We start from the raw sequence: 18448 nt of genomic DNA, 5'->3' as shown, positions 1-18448 counted from the left end.
AACATCAACAAAATTATTTATCAGATTATTTTTTTTTGCTAGAGCTAATGAATCCATTTCAGAAAATTTATAACCTAAATCTTAAATCATTTTACAGTATAACGTGGAAAATAAATGACTCTCAATTTCAGTTCTGCCTCAAAAATCACCCCCTCCCTCTTTCCACTTACTCGATTTCATTTTATCTTCAGCTGTTTCTTCTATTCTATTATCAACACTGGATTTATCAATTGGTGGTGGTGTTACTTTTCTTTTTCAGTCTGTGCTGCCATAGCAAAATACCACAGACTGGCTTCAACAACAATTTTCTCACAGCTCTTGAGGTAGAAAATTGAAGATAAGGTGTCAGCAGGTTTGGCTCTCCTGACGTCTCTCTCTTTGACTTGCAGACGGCCACCTTCCATGTCCTCAAATGACTTTTTTTTCTATGTGCACACAACCTTGGTGTCTCTTCTTCCTGTTATAAAAACACCACCAGTCTTATTGGATTAGGACCCCACTCTTAGAACATCAGTTAACCTTAATTACATCTTTAAAAGCCTTATTTCCAAATATTGTCACATTGGGGATAAGGGATTCAACATATAAATTTTGGGGAACACAATTCAGTTCATAATAGTTAAAATATGTTTCCATGGAATAAAATGAATCATTGCTGGACTTGTCTGCTTCATTAGTTCATGTCCTATACAGAAGGGTTGTAGCTGACATTAGTGATTTTTTTGTTGAAGACCAAATACTTCTTTTTCAGTTCCTGGCTCTTCCCTACAAGTTATCCCACACACACTCACACACACACACACACACACACACACACACACACAGTAATTTTAAGAGGAGAAGGTAAAAAGTATTGACAGCCCTAGTAAAAAGAACTGAATTAATTTGTTTTGCTCATGGAATATTACACTATTTTATAAAAGCATATAAACTATTATTTGCTGTTATTTACAATATATATTTTAAGATGATACAATAAATTAAAAGTGGATGCTAATTTCATATCTTACCTTATATAGAAACATAAATGATTTGCTGGGGCGCCTGGGTGGCGCAGTCGGTTAAGCGTCCGACTTCAGCCAGGTCACGATCTCGCGGTGCGTGAGTTCGAGCCCCGCGTCAGGCTCTGGGCTGATGGCTCAGAGCCTGGAGCCTGTTTCCGATTCTGTGTCTCCCTCTCTCTCTGCCCCTCCCCCGTTCATGCTCTGTCTCTCTCTGTCCCAAAAATAAATAAACGTTGAAAAAAAAATTAAAAAAAAAAGAAACATAAATGATTTGCTCCTAAAACATCTTCTATTTAAATTATGGAAGTCATCTCAATACATTAAATTAAATCCAATTAAAAAGCATTCATAATGCAGACAATTTGCCCATCTACTAAAGTAATCCAGAGGAAACAGAATGCCAGTATTACATATATTGACTGTATGTGGAAATTAACTTTACTCCCTGCGCCAGTAATTAGAAGGTAACTGATATAATTTATATAATGAATACAATATCTTGAATATAATGAATGTATTTGATTTGACCAAAAATGTCATCCCTTAACGTTGTGAGAGAAAGGATGGTGTGATCATGAATCTTAAAGTCATTCTGCTTTGCAAGGAAATAAAACGCTGACCTCGTAACTATGCCAGATGTTATGGATAGTTCTCCACCACCATATATGTACTATTGTCTTCATTTCTATATTTTTAGGAGATTCTTGTTTGGAGACATGCTAAATTAAAGAATCCAGTAAAGAAGTATGCTCAGTACAGTCAAAATCCAGAATAAATATACAGAAGCAGTGAAAGAAATCATCTTACCCAAAAATCTAATCTTTGCCCTAACAGTACAAAAGTATTACATACTGTATGTAAATTGGGAGGACAAATTATTTGCCTTGTCTACACCCAGCCAGCCACTTCTATTATTATACATTTATCAATCAAAGATCATTTCCTCTGTTATAATAATATCTCAGACCAGAAACATACCAAAAGATAGTTCAGGAGATAACAAGAGATAAGTCTAATTAACTTTGCTACCTCGAGAAAGCCAAGACAGGTTATAGAATCCTGTCCTGGGATATAAGCATCCCAGAGGAGATGGTTATATCTTAAGGATGAGTAAGACTTTATATGCTCAAATAATTATTTTGAAGAAAATGCTACAAATGTAAATGCATTTTGACTTTTCCTCAATTTAAGTACCAGAAACTGGAATTAACCCAAATACTTCAACAGCAGTAATTTTATAGCTGCCATTGAAAATTGTATCACAACTGGGGCGCGTGGGTGGCTCAATCAGTTGGGTATCCGACTTCGGCTCAGGTCAGGATCTCACGGTTTGTGGGTTCGAGCCCCGCATCGGGCTCTGTGCTCACAGCTCAGAGCCTGGAGCCTGCTTCAGATTCAGATTCAGAGCCTGCCCTTTCCTGGCTTGTGCTCTGTCTCTCTCTCTCTCTCAAAAATAAACAAACATGAAAAGAAATTTTTAAAAATTGCATCACAACTAAATTCTTAATGTTTTAAAATTAATTTGGGTATTTTTCTTAACTGATCCTCAAGTTCACTCTGGATTTGATTAGAATGCAAGTATGTTTTGGAGTGTGCTGAACTACTACGACACAAACACACCCTGTTCTCCAACAGATATTTTTATGACTTCCTTCTATGATTTTGTTTTCAGTCAGATTAAATTGGTCTCAAAGCCGCTATGAAGGAAACATGGAAAATGACATATAGTGGGAACAGGAACCACTCAGGAAACAGTAGCATTCTTCCATATTGGCAGACCTCTAAGGAGCTATAAATGTCACCTCTAGCAGAGACACTATTTATTACAATATAAAACCAGAGCAAAGACTCCCCAAAAGAAGTTTTATTTTTTTTAAATTGACACATACAGGAGCCACTTTTCTATGCACATACAATTCTCTCATTACCTCCCCTAGAGCGTCCCCTCCAGAATCACTGCAGCAGCTTCAGAGAATCTCCACGACTTATGTCAATGTCAAAAATATTGTCAAGATCTTTGAACTGGAACTGATCTATCTGAAAGTCATGTTGACATTTACATACCCTTGGCAGTTAAACAGTCACTCAAACTTTTATTGTTTCAGTTACATTTTTGTTTTATTCTCTAATGTTTCAGTTCTATGACTCCTTTGCAGTCAAGAAGAATTCTCATTCACAGTAAAACAGTACTGTTGCATAATTATATTTTTTTATTCTTTATTTATTTTTGAGAGAGAGACAGTGTGAGCAGGGAAGGAGCAGAGAGAGAGGGAGACACAGAATCTGAAGCAGGCTCCATATCCTGAGCTGTCAGCACAGAGCCCGACGTGGGGCTCGAACTCATGAACCGTGAGATCATGACCTGAGCCGAAAACGGACGCTCAACCGACTGAGCCACCCAGGTGCCCTGTTGTATAATTATAAAGGGAATATACTTATTATTGTTCATCCAAAATATATTAGGATAATAACGACCAGAAATTTTAACTAATATGACATTTATATTTAAATGTAACTGCATGATCTAGTTACTACACAGTTATTACATGTGAGATTATTAACAGGTACATGTGTGTGTCTGTATAAAAACAGACAAATCAAGGGGCGCCTGGGTGGCGCAGTCGGTTAAGCATCCGACTTCAGCCAGGTCACGATCTCGCGGTCCGGGAGTTCGAGCCCCGCGTCGGGCTCTGGGCTGATGGCTCAGAGCCTGGAGCCTGTTTCCGATTCTGTGTCTCCCTCTCTCTCTGCCCCTCCTCCGTTCATGCTCTGTCTCTCTCTATCCCAAAAATAAATAAATGTTGAAAAAAAAAAAACAGACAAATCAATACAAATAAATAGGTAGCTGGTGGATACAAAGATGGATATTCCCTTTTTTTTTCTCTGAGGCATTCTCAATGCCACATTTGTTCCTGAAGACTTTGCCTCAGGATTATATCATTCGTGAAAAACACAGATAAGGGGTTGCAGAAAATTTCCTGTTCATGGTGTTTGCTTTTGTTTCTTCATATTGTTTCAGACTAGAGATTATTCTGTGAATTGTCGAAGGCTTAAGTCCCATTTTATGTATTCTATGTGATTTAGAAGTTATTCAAAATAATGTGTTAAACTTGATTGCCTATCAAAAAGGCTAAATGATTTGCATATATAATTCCAAATTTCATTCAAACTAGTTGCACACAGTGAAGAGATATCATCCTAGATTTATGCCCAGGAAGAGTGACAGGATGAGCGTTGGTCCAGTGCTGGAGAACTGAACATAACGACAATCATCTTTCTCAATTTCAAAGGAACGAGTTGTGTTCAGGAGAGTAATAAGAGTTGATCTGGGGATGACTGCAAATGTGGAAGGAATAAAGTACTTAAAAACAATTGAGCTTGGGGCACCTGGCTGGCTCAATGGATACAGCATACAACTCTTGATCTCAGGGTGGTAAGTTCAAAATCCACATAGAGCTTACTCAAAACAAAACAAAACAAAAACAAAAACAAATTCCAGGGACCCCTGCATGGCTTACTGGGTTAAGTGTGGGACCTCGGCTCAGGTCATGATCTCATGCCCTGCATCCGGCTCTGTGCTAACAGCCCAGAGCCTGGAGCCTGCTTCAGTTTCTGTGTCTCCCTTTCTGCCCCTCTCCAACTCGTGCTCTCTCTTTCTCTCTCTCTCTCTCTCTCTCTCTCTCAAAAATAAATAAACTTTAAAAAATTTTTTTAAAAAAAGCTCAAATCATTCAGGAGAAATGTTTTAAATTCTGTAGAATATTCATTCTAAAAATGTAATGACTTGGGGCACCTGAGTGGCTCAGTAGGTTAAGCATCTGACTTTGGCTCAGGTCATGATCTCAGGGTTCTCGAGTTCAAGCCCAGCATGGGGCTCTGTGCTGACAGCTCAGAGCCTGGAGTCTCCCTCTCTCTCTGCCCCTCCCCTGGTCACACTGTGTCTGTCTCTCTCTCTCTCAAAAATAAATAAATATTAAAAATAAATAAAATAAAAATGTAGATGACTTGAGGATTTAAAATTTGGTTATTCCATTAATTATCTAAAGATATACATTTGGCGAATTAAGTGGTATGTTTCAGTTTGGTATTAAATTAAGCCATAGCTTCACCATAGTGAAACATGCTTCCTTCAATAATGCTGAAAAATAAAGCGACTACCATTTATTATGCTTTAAAGAAATAATTCTTAAGTTGATTTTAAGTGGTCAGCATGGAATTTGAATCAGTCTTAGTAAGATTTATGAATTATTAATTCTAAGAATTAGTAAAATGTACTAATTAGTAATCAATCTTGGTAAGAATTAATGCTACTTACAAAACTCAGATGTTTTGATTGTAGGTGGTAAGCCAGTCATGGTAATGTTCGATTTTTATTTTTCCTTATTAAGAAATCGGTAATTTCAATAAAATTTGGTAGAGAAAAATGTCTTTAAAAAACCTCAGAGCTTTCTAAATTTAAAATATAAAGTTCAGACAACCTAAAATTTGAACTTTGGTGAAAATGTTTACTTTAATGCTGCCTATAAGAAAACTCCCTAAAATATTATTGTATGCTAAAAATAAATCGGAAGATAACTTTCAGTGCACATTATCCAAATACTAAACAATGACATTATAAGAAAGAACTTTCACAAAATTGGTACAGGCTTTAGAAATACTTTCCACTGAAAATGTTCTTGGCAGAAACCTTTGGTTTGTACCCAATAGCATTCCCCAAAATGCTTCTCCTGTGCTCCCTTCACAAAATAATAGCAAGAAAAAAAACAAAACATGTGGCTCCATTCTTCCTAGCCCTTAAAGAATCCATTGCACACTTATGGCCAATGGGGTATAAAGGATAACTTCTGTAAAATGTATTTATTTTTCTTTGGTAAAAGAGAAAACATACAAAAAGACATCATATGCCCTCCCCTTTCTTTTCTCCCTTCTCTGTCTCTCCCCCTTTCCCTTGAATTTCTCGCTGCTTCCTGCCTTTTCACACAGTTATGTAAGTATGTATCATTTCTCTATGGCCAGTAGACACTAGATCAAATATTAGAACAAGGTTCAAACGTTCAAAGAGAGATTGACCAAGTGATCTGATATTTCAGATGTTTTTATATTAGATAATGAATTGTCTAATTAGTTTAGAAAATAAATCATATAATTAGATTAGATACTGAATCACTTGTATGGATAACCCATTGTTCTTTAGATATTTGGTTAATTAGAGCTAAATCATTCCTAATTTGTAACAGGATTAAGTAAATATTCAACATCAATCTGACATTTTTTTAAATTAATTAATTTATTTTTTTGCAATGTTTATTTATTTTTGATAGAGACAGAGACAGAGCTTGAGCTGGGGGGGGGGGGCAAAGAGAGAGGGAGACACAGAATCTGAAGCAGGCTCCAGGCTCCAAGCTGTCAGCACAGAGCCTGACGAGGGGCTCGAACCCAGGACTGTAAGATCATGACCTGAGCCGAAGTCGGACGCACAACCGACTGAGCCACCCAGGCACCCCAGACATTTGATTTTTAATGAACACTATAATTCCATCTCAAAGCCTTTAGGAACAGATGTTACACCCAGAAATCCCAGAAAATTGGAAATTCATGGTATTTATATATCTACATCTATATACCTATGCCAAAAGGACGGCACTTGAATTGAAAAGTTTTTATTTCCTATAAAATGAGCCTCTGTAAAAATAGGCAATGCATCAATATTTTCCTAATAAAATCGCTCCAAATTAATTGCTTACAAATAGTGACAGATTTTCATAGTTAGTAAGTGTTTTATATAAACTTCAAAAATTCCAGAGGGGGGGGGAAATTAAAAAAGCAATAAATGGAGAGAGAGATTTTCACATTTACCTTATACCTTTAAATTGTCTAAAACCCTTGGATCTGTGAAATTTGCAGGTGAAATTTTCACTGTCAAGTTTCCCTATCTCCCATTTTTCTGTTATTCAAAAAAAGTAATCTGATGATTATCTTTTGCAAAAATGTGGATGTTTGAATTACGATATTGGCTGTCTGGCACACATTTATAAGGTGAACTAAAAGAAAAAAAATGTTTAAAGCCAAAATTTTGTTTATCCTACCCAAATTTTAGTTTTATTTGGTTTTTACATTGATTTGTGGAACAGTATTAGGTGATATACTCAGGTTACATGCAGGTAACTACTTGATTTAAGGGAGCTGAATCTTAGTATCATCCTGTACACATAGACACTACCTCACTCACAGAGGCTTCCACTGCATAAGCCATTGACATCTATAAACTAATATCTCTCTCTTGAGGTTGTGAAGGAATACCATTTTTGAAAACATAAAATGATAGAGAGATTCCATATTGAGTTTTTATTATTTGATATATCCTTCGTACCTAACAAGAATTCTTGCAGAAAGAACAACGTACTATCAAATGGTTATGAAAAAGTCTGAGTGGAAAAAAGCCTGGCTGTATATTTGCAGACTGCAATTTCAATAGCCAGATGCTCATTTTGTAATGCGATTAGGTCTGAACAAAGAAAGGTATAAGAAGCCCCACACATTTTCCTTTCAGAGTATCGTATTTTTATATTAGAAAACAGAACAGTTTTGTACTACGACATCCCGTAGGTCTTAGGAAACCAGAAACTTACTCAATGTTTTACGTCTATACTTGTCCAATTTATTTTATAGCTCCCAGTTGTCTTGGGAAAACATGTGATCAAGATATAAATAGAATTCTGAAGCAATTCCATTTCTTTGTATTTGTAGGCCTAGCAAATGTTACTTCAGTATTTACAGAAAGTATGTCAAATTCAAAATCACAATGCAAGTGGATTTTACAGCTGTTCCACAAATTGTATGTACGCAGTTCAATCGATCACTAATTGACACAAATGCATTAAATGAGCAAGGCTCATGGAAAACCCAAATAAACAAAGGTGATACGTTATAATCCACTTGGGGTGACACCAGAAGACAGAGCAGTCTCATCACCAGCAGTAGAAATGGACTATTAATCTCAAGGAAAGTTTCTTGTTCCGAGTTTCTCACAAACTGTCTGTGTGAAATTAAACAGGTAAATTGACCTCTTCAAGCCTCATTTCCCACTTTTATTCTAACAAGACTGGAAAAAAAAAACTGTCATATCTAGGAATATGAGTCTATAATGTAAACTCCAATGATGGCTACAAAAAATAGTTTGTGGGAAGTGTTAAATGTGTCCTAAAAAAAATTCAGTGTAAGAGCCTGGTGAACATTAAGGTGATTATCATAGCTCCAGGGAAAAAAAAGAGATATGACCCTTTTCAAAGGTAGTCTGTGGGGCAGGGTGGAGGAATCAGGCTCATATAATCAGGAGCTAGCGTGATCAGGTCAAAGTTTGTGTATCATGGTGGAGAATAAGGAAGAAGGAGACCATTCCAGGAAAGAAGGTTAGATAAAGTTAGGAGAGCAAAAGGCATATTCGGTGATGAATGAACAAAACTTGTTAGAGGAACAAAAAGCTCTATCAGGGAAGGCAGGAGAGTTACAGATGATGGATCTGTACCTTGGAGGAGTCAGTCTCCGGGAGGCTTTGAATGCCATGGTCAAGCCAACATTTTGAAAAAAAGTCATTCACAGTTTCTTGCTTCCAGTTTATAATACAGGTAACTAATGAACATTTTCAGGACAAAATATTTCTGGAGAATATTAAGTGTGTCTCTAAAAATTGTTTAAAGCAATATGACACTTGTGATGAGCACCAGGTGATGTATGGAAATGTTGAGTCACTATATTGTACACCTGAAACTAATATAACACTATATGTTAACTAACTGGAATTAAAATAAAAGCTTGAAAAAAACAACATGACACTATCTTTTTTTTTATTATTATTATTTTTTTATTTTTAAAAATTTTTTTCAACATTTTTTTATTTATTTTTGGGACAGAGAGAGACAGAGCATGAACGGGGGAGGGGCAGAGAGAGAGGGAGACACAGAATCGGAAACAGGCTCCAGGCTCTGAGCCATCAGCCCAGAGCCTGACGGGACTCGAACTCACGGACCGCGAGATCGTGACCTGGTTGAAGTCGGACGCTTAACCGACTGCGCCACCCAGGCGCCCCAACACTATCTTTTTAAGGAAGAAAATCTGGGAGGAATGTTGGTTTTATGGTGAACACATCCACAACTGAATTGGACATAGGGATTATTTGTTTTATTATTTAAATGACACTTGGAAGAAAGATAGCCCAATAGTTAAAACTCATGTTCCAATGACAATATTTAGCAATCTTTATTTGTTTTCCAAGACAGAATCTTCAAGCCTCCCTTTTCAAGGAAATTTCCTTAAAACGTTAGTGACTTCATTGAAGTCAGGAGATATGATATGATAGATATCACAGATCTCAAATTAATTTTATCATATTGATTCCTATGTCCACTTTTAATAGATCACAAATATACAGGCTATTTTCCAACCTTGTGGATGTTAAAAACCTTGCTTTGGAATGTTGTAACCAAATAAGGAGTAAAGCATGAGGTTTTTACTTCTTGCTATGAATAAAATAACTAGAAAACTTGGAATTTAGCTGACAGTTTAAGTAGTAGGGGAGGTGGGTGTTGTAGACTCTGGGTCAGGAGTTCGTTCTCATCCAGTAAGAAAGTGGGATGCAGGATTAAAAATGCGAGAGGGGCTAATGTCCAGGAGGAGATGATAGCCCCAAGTAAGGGTCCTGGCTCCGTTTTTATTAAGATCACAAGGCTCTCAAATGCGGTGATGGTCATGCACAAAGAGACAATGAAATTGTGAACATTAACTCATGGGCATGAGGGAAAGGGGGTTTTGGAGATATGCGGTGTTAGGGGTTTGGGTCAATACAAAACAAAATCCTGGTGCCTGGGGGAAGGTCATTTACAGCAGATGTGAGGCACCACCTCTGTTTATCTAAACTGGCCCAGGGGACAAGAAAGACAGAGCAAGGTACCTCAAGGTCAACAGGGCACATTTCTTTGCTCATTAGCTCCACTCTGGGCAACTTCGCCCTGCTGTGGTCTGTGCCCTGTTTACCTGTTTATCTAATTTGGTCCTTCCTTCCTGTGAAAGCAGCTTTCTGCTATTGTACTAAGTTTGGGGATGTTTCTGCTCTGAATACCTAATCTTGTTTACCTAATCTTGGATATTTTCACCCTGAGCTTCCCTATTCTTATACCTTTGTCCTATATCAGGACCTCTGCCCCTCTTTACCTATACTGGGGGCCTTTGCCCTGTTTACCTAACCTTATTTACCTAATCTTGTTTACCCAAACTTGGGTGTGTTCATCCTGTGGCTTTCTAATTCTTTATGCCTTGTTAACCCATCAGTGCAAGCTCAGGGAATTCCTAAGCTTATTCCCACAGGTGGGCTAGAATTTTGCTGTATCTGTCTACTGTGGCAGTTTTAAACCTATGGCAAAAACAAGACTATTTATTGTGGAAGGAAGCAGAAGGGATTGGGAAACACAGAGGCAGCTAAGATGGATTATATGGTGACATCTTACATGTGATATTAACCTCTCTGTTCACATTACATCCCATCTTTATTACAGGCTTCTAAGTCTAGTGTTATAATGGGAAATGATGCTGATAATTATATATATGTGATATAATAAATATAAATGATATTTTTATCTTTTTATGCAATGTTTATACTTTATATATTTATGAAAAATCATAATTAATGCTAATGGATGAGTGTAGAAATAGGCTCTTGGCTGTCATAGGGGCATTCCACTGCTTGGTGATCAAATGGGCTCAGGAACAGGGAGTCCAGTCTAGGGAGGTCTAATATGACAGGTGGGGGCAGAGCAGTGAAAATCTAGATTGAGGAGGAATATTGAAGATAAGCCAAGTAAAAGCATTAGGCTGAAGCTGCCTATCTATTGTAGGCCCTCAGTAAGGTCGGGGGTTTGGATGAAACTCTAGGTAACATTTTAGGAGAGGGATGAGCAAGATACGAGGATCCCAGGCAGAACATAAATAAAGAATGGAGCTTGGGAAGAATTTCCACCTCTAGAGTGGACAAAGGGATTAAAGCAGGAGACCAGTTGAAGTGCAGTGTTTTTTTCAATGCATTTTACATCAGTTCAGCAAGGGGTTGCAGAATCATCCAGAAATTCAGAGGACACCTAAGGACAAGGACCTCATTCCTGGCATACTGGACCCTGGGTCAAAAACAAGATCAGTGTAAGGACAAGTGATACACCCATATATTTTCGTACTGTGTCTGAAATGGCACAGAAACTTGCTATCACTCCGTGTGTCTAAGAAAGATATCAATGAATCCATGTGAGAAGGATGAGGCTAAAATGCCTGCCATACAAACAAACTAAAATATGTAAAACATCTCTTATTCCATCAATTAAATGCCCCTTCACATTACTCATTACTATTTTTGTTTCTTTACTGGCCTCATAAACATATACAAAAAAATACACAATACTGTTCACCATTTACTTTGTGCTCTCTCTCTTCAAAGACCTCCTAATTTCTCCTCCTCTTTGCCCCACTGGAGAGGGAGGCAGTGTGTAAACATGGAAAGAAAACAGACTTCAGTGTTAGACAAATTGGGCTTTGACTTTCAGCCCTGGTACTCCCTAGCTGTGAGACCTTTAGAAAAGTTTAAAAAAATAGGGGCGCCTGGGTGGCGCAGTCGGTTAAGCGTCCGACTTCAGCCAGGTCACGATCTCGCGGTCCGTGAGTTCGAGCCCCGCGTCAGGCTCTGGGCTGATGGCTCAGAGCCTGGAGCCTGTTTCCGATTCTGTGTCTCCCTCTCTCTCTGCCCCTCCCCCGTTCATGCTCTGTCTCTCTCTGTCCCAAAAATAAATAAACGTTGAAAAAAAAAAATTAAAAAAAAAAAAGAAAAGTTTAAAAAAATAGCCAATGTTTATTGGAAACTAATATCTGGCACAGTTTTAGACAGTTTCTATAAATTAAATTTACCGCAACGTTGAAAGCTAGGTGCCACTGTCCTGAGAAAACTCGGTCACAGAAAAACATTAAGTAACTTGCACAAGTTTACACAGCTAGAGTGTGACAGAACCGTGAAGAAACCCAGGTCTCCTGAATCTAGAGCATCCTTTGTTATCTATTTACTGCTCTTAGTTTTACTAATCTGTGTTCAGGTCCTTATGTATAAAACAAGGAAATGGTGATCATCTCTTCAAAATGTTATAAGGAAAATGCGCATAAAATTATAGGCATGTGAAAGACAAAAAATATTGATTCCTTCCCCAAGTCTTTCTGCCAATGATAAGATCTCTAGACATAAATACAAAAATTCGCTAAGTATCTGCTATTCAAATGTACCCTTGAGTACCTTTAAATGAAGATGTTTCTTTACAAAAAGCACTGGATGATGTATGTAAATGATGAATCACTGAAAGGTACACCTGAAACTAATATTACACTGTATGTTAACTCACTAGAATTTAAATAAAACCTTAAAAGAAAGGGCATTTCTTTTGGTGAAGAAGTCTACACTAGCTTAGCATTTATAAATTTGGAATATTGTGTATTTTACTTTTTTAGAGTTGGGGTAAAATTAGCATTCCAACCCCAGGGGTGTTCTTAAAACAAACAAAAACCAAAGCATTCAAAGCAACATGGAATTTTACTTGAACTCTCTGTACTGTCTGAATCTTATTGTGATTTACACACTTGGAAAGTTCTTCATGTATCCTAGTTTCTACTCTAAGAAAATGTTATCTTTCCTGTTCTCACTTGACAAAGACTATTGAACTATTTGAAACAATTATATCACTTACACTGTAATTATGGAATTGCTTCTTTTGCACCTGTCCTAAAATTTGATATTGTTATTGATTGAGGATGCTCCGCTGTGAATTCCAAGTGCACTTGAAATCTCATTTTAGGAAGAAATATAATTATTTGACCTTTCTGCTTCTAGCCACCTGACAGCTGATAGTGCTCTTGATGATGGCAGGTTTGGGTGCATAATCTTATATTTATTTTGCAACTCAGTACATTAATAGCTATGCCTTTTGTTTTTACTTGTAACGATTTTCTGTGTGCCCACTTTGTATTGAATTTGGGTTTTTCGTTTTGTTTTGTTTTGTTTTTATTTTTTATTTTTTTGGCATTGGAATTCCTTTTGTCTATTCTTGACCACATCTCTAATCTCTCTGCAGGTCAGAACATTCACCTTTCATCAAGTCAGGTATAAACATCTCTTCAAAGTCACTCTTCACCAGGAATGGTAATTAATATAACTTTTCTACTTCTTAGCCCCAGTTTTTGAGTTCATTATGAAATGTTATTTCTGATATTCTGGTTAAGTCAGTGCTTAAGTCAAACATGTAGGGAATATACAAAACAATCTAGTGGAAGATTTTCCCATTTACACAACCTTCTGTGTCATTATTTCTAATTTTACAAAGTCCCAAGTATGTAGGTAATGAATTACAATGTTGCAGTCTCCATGAGCTTTCCTAAAATGATACATTATTTGTTTTATATCACTGTAAAATAGAACATTTTATTGAAATGTTCTATTCTTTCTTATACAAAGAATAAGGCATTCTTCTGTATATTTTGTAAAAATGCAGTCTGTCTCCAGAAAGTATTTAAATAGGAATGCAAAACCTTGTCTAATGGCTTCAGACCATTTGTTTAGCTTCTCTTGGATAAGTGACAGTCTCTTTTTGTCCTTAGAACAAGTCCTCATCCACGTTCTTCCAACAGGTGCATTAGTGCTGGAAGACTGTCAGGTGGATAATGAGAATTCAGCATCTTGAGAAGCATGTCATATTTCTGAAAGTGATGGAAAGTCATTTCCCACCTCTTTCCTAGGGTAGATGTCTTATTTTCCTGCCAATCTCCTGGCATCACATTAGTCACACATTCTTGATCTGGTCACATTCATCAAATAAACAATTTTTATCAATTATGTGACAGTTTATATTGTCCAAACTTGTCATGAGCCCCACTGATTTTTCAGCATCTTTCCACAGATACATCCGATACCCTCATTCACCACTGCACCTCAGTGAGAGGTGCAGATGGAAACATCGATGCCTAGAAAAACCTTCCCTCACTGTGTTCCACCAGGACAACTGCTGTTCATTCTTTAGATTCTAACATAGGGATTGACCCATTCAGGAAACCCATCTCTCTTTGTCTATCCACATCCACCCATGTTTTCAGACTGAGGATAACTGTTTTTCATTTCTGTCCCCAAAGCACTTTGGGTACTTTGTACTATTATAGTACTTCACACAGCGTGATAACGTGTGTGTCTCCCAATCTAAACTGCAAACTCCATGAGAAGCTTTAGTTCTATATGTAAAAAGAAAACAGGAAACCATCAAAGATATAAAAAAAAGTGACATACTTCAAGCTATGTTTCATTACAATGAAGGCTTCTTCACATCCACTCTGTTGGTTTCTGGCAGTGACTACATGAAGTAATAAACCAGCAAGTTGTTTAATACATAATCTAGGGAAGATGCTCGTTGATTCCTTACTAGTTTTCATTTCATGTTTATTTTCTGGTATAATTTAGTAACTTTATTTCTGATACCTCAGTAATTTCATTTCTGAAGATGATGCTTAAAACCATATTTAAGAATTCTTACATTGCAATTCTTCTGTTGAACGCTTCATATCTGTCCTCATACCATTCATATCCTCTTATTATTCCTTTTGTTATACCATTATTCTCATTTTATAAGTGCAATACCTTTTGCTACATCTTTGCAATGGGCATAGAGGTTGGAACTGGTGAACTGTGAATTCTATGTGGAATGACATCGATTAAATAAGCAGGAAAGTCACCTATTCAATTGTATAATCAACCATATTCTGATTTTTTTTTCAGATTTATTGGAGTGCTTAGGGAAATTGCTAAGGAGACATAAAAAATCTAAGTAAATGAATAACAAAAAACAAGTAAGTGGAGACTTATAAGGGAAATGACAATCATAATATTCAACTCATTTGTAAATGTCTGTTTCAATAAGTCTAATAAATACTTGATAAATTTTCTAATTTAATATATTTACTAAAACACAGAATATTTAGTTTACCAAAATATGTAATATGACTGTATAGGAGAGATTGAGAGAAGAGATATAATATGGGAGTGGAAATAAAAGAGCTAAATTCTAAAAAATACTAGTGAAGAAAGACATTTAGGGAGAATGTCTAAAACTGAAAAAAACAGCAAACACATATTTAAGCATCATATTTAGAAATTAGCTTTCTAAAGTATTTCTGAAGTATCAGAAAAATGTACTTAAAATACTTAAAAAAAGTTAAAAGTGTATCCAGAGAGGGTGTCTAGAGAGTGTTAAACAAGGCACTAAAAAGAGATGAGAAAGAAAACAAATTTATCAAAAAAAACGTTTATTACATTTGAATATTAAAATGGTTAATCTTATTAATTTACAAGTTTTAATTAAAACAAGCATCTACTGTTTATGACTTAAAGGATTTTAGGGGCACCTGGATGGCTCAGTTGGTTAAGTGTCAGACTCTCTATTTCTGCTCAAGTCATGATCTCACTGTTCATGAGTTTGAGCCCTGCGTCTGGCTCTGTGCTAACAGCATGGAGCCTGCTTGGGATTCTCCCTCTCCCTCTCTCTCTGCCCCTCTCCTACTCACTCTCTCAAAATAAACAAACATTAAAAAAATAGTTTTTAGTTCAAAGCTCTATGGTTTAAAAAAAAAACAACAACTTTGTTTTATACTGTAAGAGTAAGCTGAGCTATTTGGGACGTACACTGGACTTCTAAGTCTAATTTCTGAAAACTAGTGTGTGTATATATCTATTATATGACATACAAGTAGGAAACTGGAAGTAAAAAAACAAAAACAAAAAAACTTTCTGCCATGGGCCTCCCATCTATTAGGTGTATGTGTATTTGTTGAGTGTATTTCATGTTAGTGGAAGAGAATAAACCTGTAAATATCTAACCAAATTAAAAGTAAAAATAAATCGAATAATTCAGAGATGGACAATGTCAAAACCCACAGTAAGAAAAAAATACCCTCAGTGATTCTCAAGGCAAAATTATTTTTTTTCTCATTCTGCCTCTTGTGCTCAATCAATACGACTGAAACATGGTTTTCTATTGCCTTTTCTATATTTTTATAAGTCACATGTCCCCCTTCAAGACTTTATTTTATTCTTGCACTTATTATGCGTCTTAAGGTGAGACAAGCACAGAAATTGAACCACTTTCTATCCTCCAAAGGGATACATGATGTTTGCAAAATAAATCAGTGTATTTCATGCCATTGCATTTTTTCTATCATTTCTCTGTGGCAAGTTGAAATGTGTGGTTTTTGAAGCTTAAGGAAGTGTTTTTGGTTTAGAGACACTTCTTGTAAATAATGCATATATTTAGTAGAAGGAGGAGGAAGAAGAGGAGGAGATTTGGAGAAGGACTGAAGGGAAAGAGAAAGTGAAGGGGGGGGCAAAGAAAAAAAAAAGAATCTAAGGAAAAATTTTGGATTTAAATTCTATCAAGAGAAAAGTCCCTTAACTAGATTGCATTTCCCAAAGTGAGGCTAGTGTTGTATTTGAAAATCATTGTCATCTTTGTATTTGTTTTGATGTTGATTAAACTCCTTCCACAGTGTTGTTTTCCTTTACTTTCTTTACTCTCATTGATCTTTAGCCTCCTCATTTCTTCTCTCCTTTCCTTCTTCTACTTTCCTCCTCCCCACCATTTCCCCCCTTTTCCCCTTGTTTACCTCTCCCCTCCTCCTTCCTGTGCACTGCCAACAACATTTCCACCACATAATGATGCTTCTGGACATTGGAATAACAGGAACACCAGACGTTTTTCAGTGGGTGCCATGGCAGCCTGCTAAATTTCAGCTCTGCGAGAGACCTTCTTCCCAGAGAGCTGATGTGAGAATCTAGCCGCACACGACACACCTGCCATGCTCCTTAGACTAAGTGAGAATAATCTTTCTTCAGATGACAGCCTGTTGATGAGTATTCCCAGGTCCAAGATGCAACCCAGATTCTAATTAACCTGATTAAGCCTGTTGTACATGACTCAATTTTTTTTCTTCCTTTGATCAAGTTGTCACTATCTATTTGGATATTCATCTTTTTTCCTGTTATTTACTAGTCAGGAGGTGCTACAAATAGAAACAACACAAGGCACCTACTTCTATGTTGCTATTATCCTCTCTGGTGCCCTTGCTTCTCTCACAGGTCAAAAGCAACAGCATCATTGACAAGTTTGAGATCTAAAAGCATAATTATGATGTACTAATGTCTAAAATCACGTGTGTCGAGCATGGGGAGATTCATGGTGTTCAAACAGCCAGGATTAAGAAGAGTATACTCTGACCGATACAATAAAAATATTCTTTACTCCCATGGAAGTCTTGGCCATGCTGTGGTAGAGTGTTTCATAAAAGGGATGACCTACATGGAAGTACAATCGCAAAGCCTTGTAGCATACATGCTGTTTTAAAGATTAGTTGCAAAAACTTGGTAACCATACTCCCATTGATGTTCAACATGCAGGTCATTTACAGGTCACTCTAAACGTTTCAGTAACGAAGAACACAGAATGCATATGATACAAGGATTAGAATCTGACTGCCTTTCATAGTGGCTTCAACCTTTGTATTCACAACATGCTTGTTTTGGTTTTTACTTTTTTATGTTTTCATAGAGGGAGCATGTACACAGATTTCAATTAATTATTACCTTCAGACCGTAAAACATTGTTATAATTAAATCACATGCATACCTTTTCAATTTTTAATTTATATGTATATTTATTCAAATGTTAACTTGAATATATACACTATGATGTTAAATATATATTTATCAAATTATTATTTATTTTTTTAATGTTTATTTATTTTTGACAGACAGAGACACAGACTAAGTGCAAGGCAGGGGGCAGAGAGAAAGGGAGACACAGAATCCAAAGCAGGCTCCAGGCTCTGAGCTGTCAGCACATAGCCCGATGCGGGGCTTGAACCCACAAACTGTGGGATTATGACCTGAGCCAAAGTCGGACACTCAACTGACTGAGCCACCCAGGCGGCCTTATATAATTATTTTTAATAATATAATGGATATTGGTGGACAGGGGCCATGCTAATTTTCTCTGTATTGTTCCAATTTTAGTATATGTATTGCCAAAGCGAGCACTGATTTTGGTGAAATTACTGTGTGTCAAGTTAAAACATTACCAACAACTTGAATCTAGATATTTATGCCTTTTTCTTATCCACTTGTCACCACCAAGTGGTAAGGTATAGTCAATTTGTTTAATGTTAGCTCGCTTTTTAATGTATTTTTAGTATACACATATATTTCTTGGCCTTGCTTTTTAAAGAATATGTAGTCTTATGTAAACTGCTTTTTAAAAATTTTTTCAAATGTTTATTTTTGAAAGAGAGAGACAGACAAAGCATGAGCTGGGGAAGAGACAGAATCGGAAGTAGGA

At 36.6% G+C, this 18448-nt stretch overlaps 1 pseudogene; it reads right to left on the bottom strand.

Annotated features, from left to right (window-relative positions):
• Positions 1-18049: 18049 nt before the first annotated feature.
• On the bottom strand, positions 18050-18150 carry LOC124506545 (uncharacterized; annotated as a pseudogene).
• Positions 18151-18448: the final 298 nt, after the last annotated feature.

This window comes from Lynx rufus, unplaced genomic scaffold (genome assembly GCF_022079265.1).
Source record: "Lynx rufus isolate CCGP_SWC_20201006 ecotype Redwood Valley unplaced genomic scaffold, mLynRuf1.p SCAF_9, whole genome shotgun sequence".
Lineage (NCBI taxonomy): Eukaryota > Metazoa > Chordata > Mammalia > Carnivora > Felidae > Lynx > Lynx rufus.
This window is presented reverse-complemented; position numbering and strand designations above follow the sequence as displayed.